Source organism: Mastomys coucha, unplaced genomic scaffold (genome assembly GCF_008632895.1).
Source record: "Mastomys coucha isolate ucsf_1 unplaced genomic scaffold, UCSF_Mcou_1 pScaffold8, whole genome shotgun sequence".
NCBI lineage: Eukaryota > Metazoa > Chordata > Mammalia > Rodentia > Muridae > Mastomys > Mastomys coucha.
The window spans coordinates 56,765,747-56,771,750 of record NW_022196914.1 but is presented as its reverse complement, the minus strand read 5'-3'; the positions used below and the strand labels follow the sequence as shown (position 1 = coordinate 56,771,750).

At 41.6% G+C, this 6,004-nt stretch overlaps 1 long non-coding RNA gene across 1 annotated transcript; it reads right to left on the bottom strand.

Annotated features, from left to right (window-relative positions):
• Window positions 1-3,806: 3,806 nt before the first annotated feature.
• On the bottom strand, window positions 3,807-4,506 carry LOC116083494. The gene is made up of 3 exons (XR_004115748.1): window positions 4,488-4,506; window positions 4,142-4,220; window positions 3,807-3,908 (listed from the first exon to the last, which is right to left on the bottom strand). It is a non-coding gene; the product is annotated as an uncharacterized LOC116083494 (long non-coding RNA).
• Window positions 4,507-6,004: the final 1,498 nt, after the last annotated feature.

The window sequence follows — 6,004 nt, the reverse complement described above, 5'->3', positions numbered from 1 at the left end:
TAGGTGCACGACTCATCTATAGGATCTAGAGAAAATACATCATAAAATATGCCAACTTCCCTGTACTTTCATTAAAAAGAAAAAATAGCACTTAATACTGGTTTGTTCTCTACGTGTTTCTGTTGTTTCCTTTGTACCCCTCTCAGGACAACTAATCACAAAAGCTTGTTAAGTGCCATTATCCACTTAACTGGATTTGGAATTACCTAGGAGAAACATCACTGGCTGTGTTGGTGAGAATGCTTCCAGGGAGGTTGAACTGCATTTGAGTAGCACATCCTATGAGATGGGAACTCAAAGTTAATTTAAAAAAAAAAGGTGGGGTGGGGAATGGGTGGGCAAGGGCAAGCAGGGGGAGGGGGAGAGTCAGCGAGGGCTTGTGTTAAATTTACATCTCTTTCTGCTTCCTGACCACAGTGTCAATGTGTCCAGCTACCTCACACCTCATAGTGGTGCTTTCTCAGCATGAGGACTTCATCCAGTTTTTAACTTTGGGTCAAAAGCAAACTATTTCTTGTTAGGGTGAACCTTTTGTGCATTGTGTAAAGGTCATCTTTGTATGAAGCATCATGTATCTCAGCGTTTTGTAAATATCTTCCCCACTAACTTCTGATTGGTTTAATAAAGAACTGAATGGCCAATAGCAAAGCAGGAGAGGATATGTGGGACATCCGGATGGAGATCAGAACTCTGGGAAAGAGTCTAAAGCAAGAGATTCTCTAGTCAGACACCGAAGCAGGAGGGTTCACCAGCCAGATGTGGACGAAGAAGCAAGTGGTAGTACTCAGGAGGTAACAAGCCACATGGCAGAATGTAGATGAGTATAAATGGGCCAAATTGAGTGTAAGAGCTAGTTGGAAAGAAGCCTAAGCTAAGGCCAAGCTTTTGTGATTAATAAAAGGTCTCAGTGTCTTTACTTGGGGGGCTGGAAGGTCAGGTACTTCCTTCCATAAGTTGCTTTTGCCAGGCACTGGTTACAATGATGAGGAAAAATAATTGATATATTTTTCCCTGTAGCATCAATTCAGGTCTCCCGCCCCTGTCATACACTTTCCCCTTTTTCTTTCCTCAGGAAACCCTGTTCTTTTTCATAGTAAGCAGATGTTATCATCCCAAAGCTCTTCTAGGGTCTTGAATGTTCTAACGCCTCATTCTCTGGATGTTGAGCAGTTTCTTCTGTGCAGATTTGCTGGATGCAAGACAGGTGGAGCAGGAGAGCATGTGGCTTGCTCCATAGAGTGACAGGAAGATAACAGATGTCTCAGTTGCACCGGAGGCAGCCGTAGCTCATTGGCTCCATAGTTACTGGAAGGTAACATGTTCTTACTACAGCAAATACACTTACTACAGCAAATACGATACGTTTCTAGTGAGAAAACACTACATCTCAAATGAGAAAATAATAGCCTTTATTTCTTTGCAACTTCTCCTTATAGAATAATCATTCTGGCCATGACTGGGTTAAATAACACTGGTCTCTCTTCAATCTTTTATTATATCTGAGAGATCAAATATTCTATTGTCCAAAATGACATGAGAAGAATGAATTACAATGTTGTGTTTCATTTTGATGAACTATAAGATAGTGAATATCACAAATGAGCATGACTAATTTGTCAAACATACAAAAGCACCTAATATCAAAAGAATATTTTGTCCTTTGAAGTGGTCCCATTAGAGAGTTATATGTCTGTTTTAATAATAATGCAATTCCTAATAACTGAGAGTTATTCCGGGGAAGGATTTAGAATAAATAGTCACATGATGCTGAAATAGCCCTGTAACACAGGATCCCTCTCGCTGTGCCTGTCTCTATGTGATTTCTCAAGCTTTGCTGTTAAGTCTCTGAAGTTGCAGTCGCATGTGTGGCAATGCCAGAATGTGGTAAGGAAATGAAGTTAGCTTCCCTTGTGCTCATGCTCACCACCTAAAAAAAACAAATGCCAGAGTGTTAAAATACTCTTGATTGTTATACAAGGGTGGTATAGAGTAAGACAATGGCTTTGTGTCTTAAGCTCTATTTTAGACAGAGGCAACATAGCAAATAGGCCTGGCCTAGAGCCTGCTGTTTACCATTTTCGAGTTGGATGCAAACATTCCTGTGAATTTTGGGTGGTGAGCCAGGGGCTCTGAACCATTCTGATTGGTTAAAATGTTCTCCATGGACAATCTGACTAGAATTGATCCTCTGGAGATGGGAGTTTGCTGGGCTTCTTGATCTGAGTGAAGAGGGTTATCTATCTCATCGTGGAAAAGCTCCTTTGGATCCAAGGTTTCCAAATTTGTCAATGGTAGAATGGTTTCTGAGTTTCCCATGCTTTGGCATTGCTGTAGCCAGACCGAGGAGTAGTGAAGACAATTCCGACACAACATAATTGTCTCAGTCAGAGGATTTACCTGGTCTGCTCATTCACCACACTTCTTACAACAGTGTTTCATGCAGAACTTATAGAAATCATATGCTTCTCATCAAGGAAATAGAAGTGTAAAAAGAATGTAGTTTAAGTGTATGTGTCTGCATGCATGTTTATATGCCATAGGCATATGCATATCCAAGGCCAGAAGATGTCATCAATACCTTGGAACTAGTTGAGTTTCCATTGCTGTGGTGAAGACCATGGCCAAAAGCAGCTTGGGGAAGAAAGGACTTATTTCAGTTTACAAGTCTCGGGTCACAGTCCATCACTGAGGGATGTCAAGCCAGAAACTCAAGGCAGGAACTTGGAGGCAGGAACGGAAGCAGAAGCCATAAGGAGTGCTGCTTACTGGCCTGTCTCTCATAGCTGGCTCATTAATTAATGCCTGGTTGTGGCCTTAATAAAGATAATTCCCCACAGACTTGCCTACAGGCCAGTCTTATGGAGGTGTTTTATTGATTGAAGGGTCCTTCGTGAATGACTCTACTTTATGTCTTGACAATAAACTAACCAGGACACAGCCATCTCATGTAGGTGTTGGGACTCAAACCTTGGTCCTCTGTGAGAGGGGCAAGTGCTGTTAACTGCTGAACCATCTCTCCAGCCTCCAAGAAACAAACTCATTTTAGCAGCAAGGTGAGTGAGGAGTTATAAGGGCTAATTATTGTTTTTTCTATTCTCTTCTTTTTTTAAAGATTTTATTTATTTTATGTATGTGAACACTCTGCCACCATGCACCAGAAGAGGGCATCAGATTCCATTACAGATGATTGTGAGCCACCATGTGGTTACTGGAAACTGAACTCAGGACCTCTGGAAGAGCAGTCAGTGATCTTAACCACTGAGCCATTTTTCCAGCCCCTCCTATTCTTTTCTTGAGCAAACAAAGCTTTTCAAGTGATCAAGAGGAGGAGTGAAAGTAATGAAGGATGAGACTTTCGTCATAGCTCGAAGGACTTGAGGGCTTTATTGTAACTTAAAGTATTCATTAAGTACAACCAGTGAAAATAGAAAAGTGAACATCACAACTTGCTTCTTATTGCTACTGAGTAAGTTGCTCATTGAAATGTCAGAGAACTACACAATGAACCTTCATCAGAGCCACTCCCATTCCTTCCCTCCAATGCCCTCCACCAGGCTTCTCAACACGGCTTTCTCCTAACGTCATGGCTATTTTTAAAATCACACTGAGCTCAGTTAGTTCATATGCAGAAGGGCATAAGGTTGGCCACCTATCCCCAATAAAATAGTGTCTCTTCCTTTCCCAGAAGCCACCAACTGCTAGTCGCTCCTCATCCATGGGTAGGGCCTTTGGTATCCCTCTCCCCTCCATGTTGGGAATCTTTTAGCTGGCTTGATTTCGGGTTGCTGTGAGTTTGCACGTGCAATGGTTGTTTCATGTTCAGCAGTCAATGCTTCAGAGCCCTCCCCTCCATCCTTTGGCTCTTACATTGTTTCTGTCCTATCTTCTGATGATATGTTTCCTGAAGCCTGGGGGTGAGCATTGATTCCGGTGTGTCATTTAGGATTGTGCACTCAGCCATCACCTGTTTCCAGCATTCACCACTACCCGCTACTCTATGCACCAAAATCTACAGATGTAAGCATAGTTATTTAGAAGGCACTTTGACATCATGATCATCTAGCAGCACATCAATATCATAGACTTCCTTTGTATGTGTTCACTCTCGGCCCTGCGTATGGAGTACGTTTCAGTGACTCACCTGTGCCCCTGCTCTATTCATCTGTTGTGCTTATACCACTCAGACTTCTGAGGTCTCTTCCATACATGGGCGCTTTATTCTGAAACTCAAGAAAAATATTTGTCTTTATGTCACCAAAGTGGCTAGGGGCAATGGTTGATAGTAATTTGAATACAGATACCTTATCCTCTATCAAACAAACAAACAAAAAGGGTGACTCTGAGATCTGTGTTTTCCAACATTTCTCAGATTTCTGGCTTCTTCCCTCCCTCCATTCATAGAGCCAAGGTCTGGTTTCCCCAGATGGAAACTGTACTTAAGCCTTACCCTTTCCTGTGTCACTATTACACAAGTAGGAAGCACTTACCTAGCAGGTTGGTGTTAGAATTTGTAGATGTCTCAGCTGAGTAAGACTGTTAACAGCACCTGTGGTTCACTTTTCAGCACAGTGAATGCTGACCAGCAGAGAGGAAGCTTCCAGTTCAATTCTATGGAAAGTGTCTTATAAACAAGCCATGGTGGGCAGCCAAGAGGAATGGTGACAGTCATGTTGTGGGAGCTCTCAGTTCTTCCTGATCAACAACTCATAACTTGATACCCCACAGCTGCCACTGGAGTTTTTGTTTAATAACTGTTAAAAATAGCTTTTGTTGTCAGCAATAGTTTTTGTTTAATAACTGTTAAACCAAATAGCTTTGGCTGCTTTCTTTATTCTGTATCATTTCCTCAGTTTAATCCCAGTCTTTCCTATACCTCCACATGATTGTTTTGCATTTTGGATCTTTATTTCAGAGTCTATTTCCTAGGACACTCAAGCCAAGACAGTTGATGCCAAAAGCAATTCTAAGGATAAGATTCTCAGGATAGGATTCTATAATTAGATTACTTGCTGGACAAGAAGGGAAGCGAATTACTGGATGTGAGGTTGTGATATTTTCCAACACACTGAAGCATAGTCATTGTTCAGATGCTCATCAATAATGAAAGAGGGTGGGATGCAGCCAAAGACAAAATACCCCCAAATGAACCCACAGACCTATGGTCACTTGATATTTGAAAAAGGAGCTAAAACCATCCACTAGAAAAAAGGCAGCATTTTCAACAAATGGTGCTGGCTCAATTGGCAGTCAGCATGTAGAAGAATGAAAATCAACTCATTCTCATCTTCTTGTACAAAGCTCAAGTCCAAGAGGATCAAGAACCTCCACATAAAACCAAATACACTGAAACTTATAGAGGAGAAAGTGGGGAAGAGCCTCGAACATATGGGCACAGGGGAAAAATTCCTGAACAGAACACTAGTGGCTTGTGTTCTAAGATCAAGAATCGACAAATGGGACCTCATAAAATTGCAAAGCTTCTGTAAGGCAAAGGACACTGTCAATAAGACAAAAAAGGCAACCAACAGATTGGGAAAAGATCTATACCAATCCTACATCCGATACAAAGAACTCAAGAAGTTAGACTCCAGAGAACCAAATAACCCTATTTAAAAATGGGGTACAGAGCTAAAAAAGAATTCTCAACTGAGGAATACTGAATAGCTAAGAAGCATCTAAAGAAATGTTCAACATTCTTAGTCATTAGGGAAATACAAATCAAAACAACCCTGAGATTCTACCTCACACCAGTCAGAATGGCTAAGATCAAAAACTCAGGTGACAGCAGATGCTGGTGAGGTTATGGAGAAAGAGGAACACTCCTGCATTGCTGGTGGAATTGCAAGCTGGTACAACCACTCTGGAAATCAGTTTGGCAGTTCCTGAGAAAATTGGACATAGTACTACCTGAGGACCCAGCAATAGCACTCCTGGGCACATACCCAGAAGATGCTCCTACATGTAATAAGGACACATGCTCCACTATGTTCATAGCAGCCTTATT